The following is a 13,783-nucleotide window of genomic DNA, read 5'->3' on the forward strand; positions in this document are numbered from 1 at the left end:
GTGGCTGAAGTAATAGAAAACCCTGCTAAGAGTGGCTTAATCTATAAAGGCATCTACAGTTTAATGTTTAAAGATATGAGAGATGGGAGGTCCAGAGGTGGTCGGGTGTCCCAACAATGTCATCAGTGTCTCAGATGCCAACCACCTCTCTGCTTCACCATTAATAGAATGTTGGTGTCACTCCCTCATGGTTGCATGATGGCTGCCTCTACTCCAGCCATCCCATATGCATAGTTAGTGCTCAAGCCAGAAAAAAGGAGACAACTTTTTGCCTGTCCATCTCATTCCTTTCAGAAACAACCCTCACAGTTTTCTCCCCTTCCTCTGCTTCTTGATCCACACTGATGCTTTCCTGCATTGTGTGGGGTGTGCCTCCTCTGGAAACCATAACAAGCCATCTTTTCAATGGCTGTAATTTCTGGTCTGTTTGCCTGACTGAACCTCAAGTTTTGTAGCAATGCATTCTACTTTAAATCAACCCTACATGTCCCTTTACAAATGCTTAAAACAAACAAGTGAAGAACAAATGAACTATATATCTTTTTACAATATCCTCAACAACTTCAATATTTTAATATATATTGGAGTACCATTCTCCCATGGAATATCAGGCTCCATAGGAATGAAGTACATATAGGAAATTATATGCACAAGATGAGATACCTGGGGGGTCCTAAGTATGTGATATCCAAACTGACAGCTCAAGCCAAGGCTTGATCAAGTCCCAGTCTGCCTTCATATTATGAGTGGAATTTGGTTTTCAAAATTATAATTTTAAACTTGTCAGCTGAAAAGTCGGGAACTTGCCAGTTCCAAAGTCATCTTTTTAGCAATAATCAAGTTATACTAGATGTGAGACAGCCTGCTTCTTGAGTTATTTAATTAGAATCTACAGATACTATCAGGGAAACAGCACAGTATAGTTTAAATCAGGCTGCGTCTTTGGGAGAGAGTAGGGTTGGGGGCATGCACAAGTGTGGGTGGAAAAAGCAAGAGGCACACCTGGAAGCACAGTGTTAGTGCTGGATGCACTTAGTTGGTAGCTTCAATGTCCATGCACTAGATTTCCAGAGAGGCATCAGGAGAGGAGACTGGGCTACAGCTGAGTTTGGCTGTTACCCCATGGAAGGGAGGGCTGAAAATGTTAGATAGTGGTAGGTCTTGGAGCAGCCTGCCCCAAGGGTACCACACAGAAAAGTCCCCTCAAAACTGCTGTCCTGGTTATGGTAAGGCTCGGCTGCTGTAACAAAGGGCCCCATTGAGAGTGGCAGACAGAAGTTTGCATCTCTCTCCTGCTTGGTCTGGAGGCAATCAGTCCAGGCCTGGTCTGGCAGGGCTGCTCCAGAAAGTTCCTCTCCCTGATGCCCTGTCATCCCAGGCAAGTTGCCTTTGTCCACAGGGGCCAGGCCAGAGCTACAGCCTCAGAGCTTATGTTCCTAGCAGCAGAACAGAGGGAGAAGCAGAAAGGAGGGCCTGCTGCCCTGGCTGGCTAGCTCAGTTGGTTGCAGCATTGTCCCTATATGCCAAGGTTGCAGGTTTGATCCCTGGTTAGGGCACATACAAGAATCAGCCAATGAATGCATAAATAAGTGAAACAACAAATCCATGTCTCTCTCTTTTTCTAAAAAAAAAGGCCTACTGTCCTGGCTTGTGTGGCTCTGGTGGTTGGGCATTATCCTGTAGATCAAAGGGCCATGGGTTTGATTTTTGGTCAGGGCACATGTCTGGGTTGCAGACTTGGGTTGAGTGCGAGAGGCAACCAATCAATGTTTCTCTCTCACATGGATATTTCTTTTCCTCTTTCTCTCCCTTCCTTTCTGTCTAAAACCAATAAACATGTTCTCTCTCAGGCGAGGATGAAAAAAAAAAAAAGAAACCCTACTTCTCTCTCCCAGGAACTATCCTAATAGTTGCACGAATCTCTTCCTTTCTCACCCTTGGGGGAGATCCTGGTCACATACCCACCCAGCTGCAGAGGAGGCTGGGAACTCTGCTTTTCATTCAATTTGCAGGAAAATCACTTTGGGACTCAGTTGCTGACTCTGAAGATCTCCACCACCCGAGCTCACTGTACACAAGCAGCCGGAGATGTATTATCCAATGACAGTTGATCATGTCCCTGCCTTCTCAGGATCCCCTGCTCTTTAGAACCAAACCTAAAGCCCTTGCTATGGAAATGAACTGAGACTAACCAGAGGCAGCCACTGGCCTAGCCAGCTAAGGCCAGAGCTCACAGATGGAGGAAGCCTCTTGAGCGGAGGGTTATGTCATCTGACTGGGCTGGGTTCAGACTTGGAGCTGGGGGACATCTAAGTTTGGAGATGCAGTGCAAAGTGTATCAATGGAGTGGTCCTGGACAAAAAGGGTGTGGGTTCAAGTCCTCTTCCCAAGTCTCTCCCCCATCTCTGTCTTGTATGCACCTAACGCTCCAGCTTCCCCCACCCCCATGCCTCTTGTCCATTTCATTTTTTAAAGATTTGTTATGGGGTTCCAGCCAAGATGGAGGCATAGATAGAAGCGCTTTGCTTCGTCACACAACCCCCGCTGTCTGTGGGGGTTGTGAAGGTGGAAGAAAATCTCATTCTCATAGGTGAGTTTGTTGGAAAGTGGGGCTAGAGCAGAATGAGCAAGTGGCATTGTTCCCTCTCAGGCCCCTCCCCCCCAGGCAGCTCCACAAGGAATTGAAGAGGGTTGCCCCTCCTGGGCGAATACCTAAGGCCCCACCCCCTAACAACTTAACATGTACATTGTGACAAAGAAATATGGCTCAAATGAAAGAACAGATCAAAACTCCAGAAAAAGAGCTAAGGGACAAGGACATAGACAATCTATCTGATGCAGAGTTCAAAACACTGGTGATCAGGATGCTCATAGAATTGATTGAACCTGGTTGCAAAATGAAGAAACAAATGAAGGCTACCCAAAGTGAAATAAAGCAAAATATACAGGGGATCAACAGTGAAGGGAAGGAAACCGGGGCTCAAATCAACAATTTGGAACAAAAGGGAGAAATAAACATCCAACTGGAACAGAATGAGGAAACAAGAATTCAAAAAAATGAGGAGAGGCTGCAGAGCCTCTGGGACAATTTTAAGTACTCCAACATCTGAATCATAGGGTTTCCAGAAGGAGAAGAGGAAGAGCAAGAAATTGAAAACTTCTTTGAATAAGTAATGAAGGAAAATTTTCCCAATCTGGCAAAGGAAATAGACTTCCAGGAAGCCCAGGAAGCCCAGAGAGTCCTAAAGAAATTGGACCCCAAGGAGGAAGACACCAAGTCACATCATAATTAAATTACCCAAGATTAAAGATAAGGAGAGAATCTTAAAGAGGAAAGGAGGGAGTTACCTACAAAGGAGTTCCCATAAGACTATCAGCTGATTTCTCCAAAGAAAGCTTACAGGCAAGAAAGGGCTGGAAAGAAGTATTCCAAGTCATGAAAGGCAAGGACCTACATCCAAAATTACTGTATCCAGCAAAGCTATCATTTAGAATTGCAGGGCAGATGAAGTGCTTCCCAGATAAGGTCAAGTTAAAGGGATTTATCATCACTAAGCCCATATTATATGAAATGTTCAAAGGACTTATCTGAGAAATAGAAGATCATAATCTATGAAATATAAAAGGACAACAAATTCATAACTATCAACTACTGAACCTAAAAAGCAAAAACTAAGCAAACAACTAGAACAGGAACCAAATCAGAAATGGAGATCACAGGGAGGGTTATCAATGGGGAGAGGGAGGGTGAGAATGAGGGGGAATGTAAAGGGAATTAGAAGCATAATTGGTAGGCATAAAATAGACAGGAGTAAGTTAAGAATAGTATAGGAAATAGAGAAGCCAAAGAACTTATATGTATGACCCATGGACATGAACTAAGGTGGGAAGAATGCTGGTGGGTGGAGAGGGGGTGCCGGGTGGAGAGGGGGTGCCAGGTGGAGGGGAGATAAAGGGGAGAAAAAAATTGGGACAGCTGTAATAGCATAATCAAGAAAATATACTAAAAAAAGGTGATTTATTTATTTATTTTTAGAAAGAAGGGAAGGTAGGGAGAAATAGAGGGAGAGAAACAGATGTGCCAGTGAAACATGGATCAGTTGCCTGTCTCATGCCCCCAACTGGAGACCTGGCCTGAGATCCAGGTGTGTGCCCTGAGAGGGAGTCAGAAGATGCCCAACCCACTGAGCCACACCAGTCAGGGCTCATGTCCATTTCTTGGTCAAATCCATGGATCGGGGCCCCTTCCAGAAGGGAAAAGAGGAAGGCCCAACTTCTGCCTTATAGCCAGGAAACTGAGCCACGCAGGTAAGTGACCCCTAATTCACTTTGAGGCCTGCACCTTGTCGCTTCTCTGATATCCCCCCTCCAAGGCTGGTTCCCAGGACTGTGCTGTTCTATTGCAGGCCTCTTGGTCGTAATGAACATAGGGCACGGGACCAAACCCTCTGCTCTGTCCTTCTGAAAATGCTGTGAGTGTAGGAAGGTAACACAATTTCTGCCTTTTTGTCTTTCAGGACAGCTCACAGCTTTTCCTTTTGGAATCACAGTGGCTGCTGTTGGGAGTTTCCGTGATAATTCTATCCAGTAATTTTTCCATTAGTTGTTCTGATTAAGTCCAAGTACTACATCACTACATGCCTCTCGAACTGCAGGACGCACAACCCCCATTCTGTGCAGGGAGGATGCAAACAGAGTATCTGATACATCCTTCTGGAGAATCCAGTTTATTATATAATTTGGAGGAACTCAGTTCTTTAATAAGAACCACTCCCTCTCCCATAAACGTGAAGAAAAGAAGAACAGTGAGGGAAGGGCCCCAGGAAAAACAGTCCAGTCCCTGAAGTTACACCCCGATGGGAGCCGAAGAGTGGACCTGCAGTGAAGCTGGCCTCTCTTCTTGTCCCCTAGGGGGCTCCCAGCTGTCCCCCAAGCTCTCCAGGAATTTTGGGTAAGATGCTTCTGATACCAACAGAGATGCTGGTACCATCCTGTTTTGAATCCTGTGCAGAGAATGCTGGGGCAGTTTGAGCACCCCCATTGTCCGCGGGCCCAAGTTCTCTCACTGGGGCTCCTTCACACACAGCCTGTACTTTCTGCAGTGTTCACACCCTCAGTCACTTGCGTCCAGCTTCTGGCTGATCTCTCATGTCAAGCTGCCTACCTCTCTGGAACTCAGCATCTTTGAGTTTGACATTTCAAATGAAGGGAGTGTAGCTTGACTTGCCCCCTGCCTTGGCTGTCCACAATTTAAAATATTACATTTATTTTATTTGGGTCCATTTCCCATGCTGCTTCTTGGGAGACTGCCTACAGCAGAGGTGGCTTAAGAAAGTTGAAGAGCCTCCAAGCCACCTCCTGCCAGCCATGGTTGTGGCTGAAGAGTCTGGGATCACACCATCACTCTGCTCAGCATGGAGGGTGTTTACTTTGTGTGTTCCCTCTGGGATATCCCCATTGCTGCTACTGCTGTTGGTGCTGTGGTTGGAGAGGGAACTCCAAAGGCCTCACGTGGGGGGCTGGTCTGGGGGTGGCAGTTCTCTCTTCTGGGCTGGGTAGAAGAGTGGTGGTCTTCGACTGCAAGCTGGCTGGGGAACTGGCAAGCTCTTTGGTCTTCTGGCCTCATGGCCGACCTTGTGGGTGAGGAAGGACTGTGGCTGTTGACGTCCAGGGAAAGGATGTGCCTAACTTTGGTGGCGTAGCCTCCACCTTGGGTGTTTTGGTGCTCAGAATCACGTACATAGCTGTTACGTTGTCCCAATTTTTGTGTGTTACTGAGTCCTGGATCTGGTTCCATTCAAACCCCAGATTCATCATGACCTTGGTCACCTGGTGGTCCAGGTTGTGACAGGGCAGCTAACTACAGGGCCTGAGTTCCCCCTCCTGGCCCGAGTTTAGCCATAGGTCTTTCCTTACTTGCTCCAGAGTTCCACTGTCACTGGGGTCAAGGGTAATTAAGTTTTTAAAGAGGTTTTCACACTCCAAAGACATGAAATAGAGGACATGGTATGCTCAGCATCCTCTGCTGTAGCTCCCTGAAGTGCTCTCTATCTTATTATATAGAACCACTCCCAGGGTCCACACTTCTGCCACGGGGCCACAGTAGATTTGGTCCAGAAAGAGCTCTGGGGCAGCATGAGGGAGGCTGCCACAGAATGTGCTCAGCTTGTGGCTGGCTGACTTGTTGCTGAGGACACAGTCTGTAAGTTTTGCATTCAGCTCAGCGTCGAAACCACATTCTCTGGCTCCAGGTCCCGGTGGGTGATGCCCCTTGGGTGGCAGAACTGCTCAGTGGAGAGCAGCCGCTGGGAAATGCCTGGGGTCTCCTTCTCGGTCATGTGGCCACAGTCCTGTAGGGAATGACACTTGTCCCCTCTGCTTATGTGCCATAATGGGAAATAGTGCTTTCTCGGTGGCAAGTACCTCAAATAACTACAATATTTGGGTGATTCAAGGCCTTCATGCAGTGGACTTCTTGGAAAAGTCTGGGAGAGCCCTGCTGGCTAATGACTGACAGCTACCTCTGTCCTGGTCAGAATGTGCTAGGCCAACCTCTCCTTGGCAAAGTTTTCCTGACCAATGTCATTCAGGAGCTCATAGTGGCCAATATGGGGCTCCTCGTCAGTAGAGATGGCTGTAAGGTCATGTTAACCTACTAACTGCACTGACAGTACTATCAATGCTAACTATGCTAGCAAGCGATATTCACTATGATAACTAACTGATACTAATAAACAATGTTACTATGATTACTAACTGTGCTGATAAACAATACTAAACAACTGCTAACTATACTAATGATAGCAATACTAACTATATTAAATATACTAATGATGCTAATTAACAATGCTAATTAAATACTAATTTAAACTGTTTTAAAATAAACAATGAGAAAATACAAAAGAAATAAGAAAAATGAAAAAAGAACAAAGAAAAGAAAAATTGAGAAAAAGAAAATGAGAAAACTGAGAAGAAAGAGAAAAAAGGAAAATGGGAAAAGAAACAAAGAAAAATAAGGAACAAGAAAGTAATACAGAGCCCTGACTGGTGTGGCTCTGTGAGCTGGGCATTGTTCTACAAGCTGAAAGGTCCCAGGTTTGATTTCTGGCCAGGGAACATGCCTGGGTTGCAGGCCAGGTCCCCAGTTGGTGGGGTACGAGAGACAACTAATGGATGTTTGTCTTGCACATCAATGTTTCTGTCTCTCCCTTTCTCCTTCTCTTCCCTTATCAGTAAAAAGAAATAAAATCTTAAAAAAGAAAATATTTAATAAAAAGAAAAATGAGAAAAAAGAATTAAGACAAAAGAAAAAATAAATAAAATGTAAAATCAGAAGAAAAGAAGCTAACAGGTCCAAGTTTCATGGGTTACCACAGATTAGCTTTTCGGGCTAGAAAGGCAAAATCCTCACTCAGCCCAGCCAGGACTTTGTATAGGAGATTTTTGTAACTACACCACAGAGGTGCCTTATAAGGTCAGAGCAAGAGATGGACCAGTCACAGCTGGGGACAAACCACAGTGGTTTTTCTCACTTTTTAGTAACAAGACCCCTTGATGACCTTCTGGATAAAACAAAACAAGACCTCCAGCCCTGGCTGGTGTGGCTCAGTGGAGTGAGCACTGGCCTGTGAACCAAAAGGCCATGGATTCAATTCCTAGTCAGGGCATATGCCTGGGTTGTGGGCCAGGTCCCTGTTTGGATGCATGCAAGAGGCAACCAACTGATGTTTCTCTTGCACATCGATGTTTCTCTCCCTCTCTTTCTCCCTTCCCCTTCTCTCTGAAAATAATAAATAAAATCTTAAAAAGAAATAAAAGCTGATATTAAAAAAAAAGAAACCTCCAAACAGCTTTTTGTTTATAGGGGATATTAAAGATCGATGTCTACTTTATTAGAAATTAAAATCTGTAGGATGCTTCAGCAGCCCTTGCATTTATAGTTTGAAAATCTGTAATTTTGTCTTTTGAAGACCTTACAGTGTCGATGCTTAATCATTTTTCTTAAACTCTGATTGGTCTCAAAATGATGTTACAACGTAACTGATGAGAAGATTTCTCATCAGAAACCTTGGAGACCAGAGGCCAGTGGGTTGAAGGAAAAAAGATGTCAAATAAGAATCGTTCTTGTATCTGGCACAGCTAATCTGAAAACGAGAGAGACTTGAAGACATTCCCAGTTAAACCAAAGCGGAGAGAGTTCTTTCCCACAAGACCTGCCTGCATGAAGGGAGTCCTTCGGGTTGGAATGAAGGACACTGGGCAGTCGCTCGGAGTTTTATGAAGAAATAAAGATCTCTGCTAAAAGTAGATGCGTGGACAATAGAAAAGCTAGTACTATTGCACCTTAGGTTTGTAGATCTACTTTTTGTTTTTTACTTAAGAGACTAATGTGTTATGTAGCAATTGCTAGTCTATGTTTTTGGACACACAATGCATGCAGATGTAATTGTGACATCGATAACTATGTGGATGGGATTAAAGCTGTGAAGGAGCAGAGCTTTTATATGTTCTTGAAGTTAAGTTGGTGCAAATTCTCAGGACTGTTATAACTCTAGACTGCTAGGTCATTCTGGTGACCAAAATATATTTCTCATATATATTTGGTCTTTATCTGTGGCTTCAGCATCATAGCACCCAAAACACTTGGCACTTTCTGAGCAAAAAGATCAATGAAAGCATCTTTTGTTATATTAGCTTTTTGAGTCCTCAGTTCCGGGGATCACTTCAGACCCATAAAGGTGAAATGAGTTTCTTGTTAGTCATAGCGAGCCCCTTCCCACCACAACTGGGTTTGCGTTAGTAAGATGGCCTCTGGAAAGCACCTAAGGTGAGGGCTGGTTGCCAGGGAAACTGGTCACGAGCAGGGGTCAGAACCATTAGTGACTTCTGGGAGGGAAGAGAGGAGATGGAGTTTGAATCAATCACCAGTGGTCAATGAGTTAATCAATTACGCCTGTGTCACAAAGGCTCCAAGAAACCCAGAAGGTTCAGGGCTTCCGTGTTGGGGAGCCAGAATGCACCTATGTGCACAGTGCCAGGTGCTGAACTCCACAGGGACAGAAGCTCCTTTGTGACCTCGTCCTATGTATTTCAGGAGGTTGTCATTCTAGTATTCTTTGTAGTAAACCGGTGACCTAGTAAGCTGATTTCCTGAGTTCTGTGAGCTACTCTAGCAAATTACTCCCACACAAGGAGGGGTTGTGGGAACCTCTGATTTACAGCCAGTCAGAAGCACAGGTCTTATGATTGGCATCTGAAATGGCGGCATCTTGTGGGGCTGAGCCCTTCACCCGGGGGGGGCTGAGGCTATCTTCCAGGAGAGCGTCGTAATTGAGTTGAGTGTCAGAACTGAGCTGAATTGAACTGGGTCCCTGAGGAATCTGTTTGTCAGTCTATTATCCAAAGGTCCACTCTTTGTGCTAGACAAGGACTCTTTGTCCTGAAAAAGAAGGTGCTGGGAGAAAGATGAACATGGTGAGGATGTCTAATCTGTAAATTTAATCTGCAAGAAGGCTGGTTAGGGAGAGGGTAGGAGCTGCACCATGAGTTCTGGCCCCTCTGATCAATTACTCTTCGTTTGTTGGCCAAAACATTCATTCTGACCCTGGGGCCCATTTAAATTTAATGGGTAGAGACATGGTATTCAAGGGGTCTGTAAAGCACAGGACATTGGCTGAAACATTTGTGTGCATGTCCTTATGTGCATGTACACACATGTACATTTACACGCATGCACACAGATAAGGGAGAGAGTTTGCAGCATGTTTCTGGTGCTAAAGAGTAAACGTAACTCAGGTATTAATGGTGTAAATTCCTTGATAGTGTTTTATCAATAAAATATCTAAAAATTTTTTTTGCCTTAGCTGGTGTGGCTCAGTAGGTTGAGAGCCAGCCTGTGAACCAAAAGGTTGCAGGTTCGATTCCCGGTCAGGGTACATGCCTGGGTTGCAGGCTAGGTCTGTGAGAGACAACTGATTGATGTTTCTCTCTCTGTCTCCTTCCCTTCCTCTCTCTCCAAAAATAAATAAAACTCTCAAAAAAATTTTCTTTCATGATCAATTAATGTTGGCAAACAGTACTGTACTCAAAGGGATTGCCTCCAACCCAAAGTGCAAAGTCAATCATTTTAAAATTTAAAACAGCCTGTTTCAAAGCAGGGGAAATATTTGGCAGTTTTTGTAATTGATGCTAATTTGGATGAGTGCTATATTTCAGTTATACTGACCTGTGATTATGTTTTAGATTAAAAGGTAGTGGTTGGATTCCACTCCCTAGTAAAGTAACAATTGTGGATTTGGTGTCTTTGTGTTTATAACCAAGGTTGCCCACAGTAATAGCAACAGTTTTGCCTTTACCCAAAGGAGGTTTATTTCAAGTGGCAAAAATTCACTAAAAATTTAACTGCTTTTTGAGTATGTCTCAGCACACAGTGTTAAAAATTACTACTTTTCCAGAGCAGGGGTTGGCAGGCTTTTATAAAGGACCAGATGGTAAATACCTTAGACTTTGCCTAGATGTTGATTTGTGTTGCACCTGCTCAACTCTGCCATGTTTGCCAACAGCAGCCACAGAGAAAAGGTTAAAAAAAAGGAGCATGGCTGTGTTCCAGTAAAAGTTTATTTATGGGCACAAATTTGAATGACGTATCATTCTCAGGTGTCACAACATGGTGTGCTTGTTTTGAATTTTCTCCGACCATTTCAAAACACAAAACCCGTCCTTAGTTTGCAGGTTCTACAGCACAGACCGAGGGTGGAGTTCGGCCTGCGGGTGGGGGCCCTGCCCTGCCCTACCCTGCGGAACAAAGGGTAAACCACCCCCTTTAGACACCCCTGTTCCACAATGGGTACCAGTTGTGTGCCGGAACATATGGAAACTGAAAACAAAACAAACCACAAATCACCAAAGGCCGACCCAGGTGTGAAGGGATCAAGGCCTCTTCTAGGCCTACATGCCTGGCTCGTGTGTGGCCACCTGACCTCGTTGTCCCCAGCCACCAGCAGTGGCTGAGGCCTTCCAGGGCCCATGCCCACCGTCCTGCCTGTGCAGGGTGCCCATCTGGTTCCGTGTTGCATTTACCCGCTGCTTTCATCCTCCATCAAGTTACTACTCGCCCCGTGGTTCCCAGAGGGACTGAAAGCTGCCTTTCTGCCCGCCCTAGTCTCCTGTGCTTTTGGTCCAGTGACTGAGCCCCACTGCCCTCCCTGCCAAGGGCCCAGCAGAGCCCGGCAGGGGATCTGTGCTCTGTCTACACAGGGGGGCTGGGGTTGTGATGTGCCTTGCAGCTCACAGCCGAGGCCTACGAATTCCTCTGGCATTTCAATTCACCATCCCCCAATCTTACAGCTGAGCCCTGAGCAAGTAGGGGTTAGGCATCTACCCCACACAATCAAGAATCCACATAGGACACTTGACCCTCCCCAAACTTAACTACTAATAGCCTACTGTTGATCGGAAGCCTTATCAATAACATAGTCAATTAACACATATTTTGTATGTTCTGTGTACTATATACTATATCCTTACAATAAAGCAAGCTAGAGAAAAGGAAAGGTTATTAAGAAAATCACGAGGAAGCCCTGTCCTTCCCAGGGCCCTGCAGTGGGTTCACTGATGCCGTAAGCTCACATGCGTGCTGACGAGATGATGCAGGTGTCAGTGGGAGTCCCTGCAGCAGCGCTGCCTTCTGTGGCACAAAGCACCATAGCCGGTGTGTGCACTGCTAGCCCGAGGCATCAAACATGAAAAGATACTGTGAAAAATTCATATTTATTACAGGGATAACAATTCATTGATAGCCAAGAAGCGACAATATGATTGCTTTATGCTAATTCTAGTGTAATTGATATGATTGCATCACAATAGCCTAGCTTATACACTAATGAAGGAATTATTATAAAGTATTGAAAAAGATTTTATTTATTTACTCCTAGAGATAGAGGAAGAGAGGGAGAAAAGAGGGAGAGAAACATCAATGTGTGAGAGATATATTAATTGGTTGCCTCTCACACAACCCCAGCTGGAGACTTGGCCCCAAACCCAGGCATGTGCCCTGACTGGGAATCGAACCAGTGACCTTTTGGTTTGCAGGCTGATGCTTGATCCACTGAGCCACACCAGCCAGGGCTATAAAGTTTCTAGGGCATGCAATATTACAGTTTTATTCATAATACAGTGTTAGAAACATTGTTACATTAAAAACCCACTGATACCCTGTTTCTCCAATTATGAGAAAGAATACTGAATGGTAATTCTTTGAAAGCAAAGTTAGAAAACAGTACAAAAACCAATACATTGTTAATTTCATATTAAATATCATTCACCTTACGTCTACGTAAGGACAGGTTCTCCACTTCCACACAAGTCTTGTACACGATGCTCTACACACTGAATACTTAGGCGACGATGAGGATGATGACAACAACACAAAAACGCCTCACACAGTTCTTGCTCACGCACGTGCACAACAGGTAAATATATTAACGCACAGCACATTGATTATTTATTGTTTGTTATGTGGATGTCGATCATTGTGAAGGTTTTCATCCTTGTCTTCACGTAGAGGAGGAGGAGGAGGAGGAGGAGGAGGAGGAGGAGGAGGAGGAGGAGGAGGAGGAGGAGGAGGAGGAGGAGGAGGAGGAGGAGGAGGAGGAGGAGTTGGCGCTGCATCTTAGAGCAGGGCAGGGATGGAGACAGTGAAGAGGGAGGTGGAAGAGGCAGGCACACTTGGTGTAACTCTAGGGAAACACATCGTAATTCCTGTCTGTCTGCTTTGCCTTTTCATTTCTCTGAAAACGTTTCTGTACAGTAGAACCACATCTTCTCCCACTATTTGCTCTGGTTTCCGCACCTCTGTCAGAAGGGTCCCTGTTGTAAAAGAAGTCAAAAGTGGTCTTGAAAAATCAGAATGCTTCTGCTTGATTGTCTACTGTCAGTTTTTTGGCACTGCTTCCACGTCTTCTTCCTCATCACGTGGCACTGGCTTGGCAGCACTCATCTCTATCAGTCACCTTCCATTAATTCCTCTGGTGTGGTGGCTACTAGCTCCTCAATTTCTCCAAGATCTGAACCTTGAAACCCTTCTCCTTTTCCTCCCTCCCTTCCTTCCTTCCTCTCGCTTTCTCTCTCTCTTTCTCTCTGTCGCCATGTCCACAACAATTTCATGAGTTCCCCGATTGGCTCTGTTGTAGAGCCTGTGAAGGCAGGCACACCACCTGGACATGGTTTTCACCGGCAGGTATTTGTTGTTTTGGGCCTGATATAACAGTGATGGTGTCTTCAATGGTGTAATCTTTCCAGACTCCCACGATGTCCTCTCTGTCGGGGTACTCTTCCATAGTGTTGACGGTCCTCGCCATAGAGTAGCTTGTGTAGATCAGGAGCAACCCCCTGACCTAGAGATGCAATTAGAGATGTTGAGTTTGGGGGCAGGTAGACCATATTGGCACCTGTGGTATTGAACTCATGGAGTTCTAGGTGGCTAGGGGCCCTGTCCACTGCTTCTCCTGTCATTCTGACTTTTTAAACCAAACCTGTTCCTAAAATCATCAAACCATCCTTTGCTGGCCTTAAATTCTCCAGCTTCAGATCCTTCATCTTGCTTTTGCTTGGTCACGTAATGACCACTTTTTCCCAAATCATATATGACAGTCTCTATAGGTCTGCCTTTCTTACAGCGATCTTGTACCCACATAAAAGCTGCATTTCCAACGCGAGACAAGAAGGTATTTACAGATCTCACTCTGGATGGGGTGAGAGAGAAATGAGCTCCTTCGGCAGTGCC

The sequence above is a fragment of the Phyllostomus hastatus genome, unplaced genomic scaffold (genome assembly GCF_019186645.2).
Source record: "Phyllostomus hastatus isolate PE091 unplaced genomic scaffold, TTU_PhHast_1.1 phas_contig_98, whole genome shotgun sequence".
Classification (NCBI taxonomy): domain Eukaryota; kingdom Metazoa; phylum Chordata; class Mammalia; order Chiroptera; family Phyllostomidae; genus Phyllostomus; species Phyllostomus hastatus.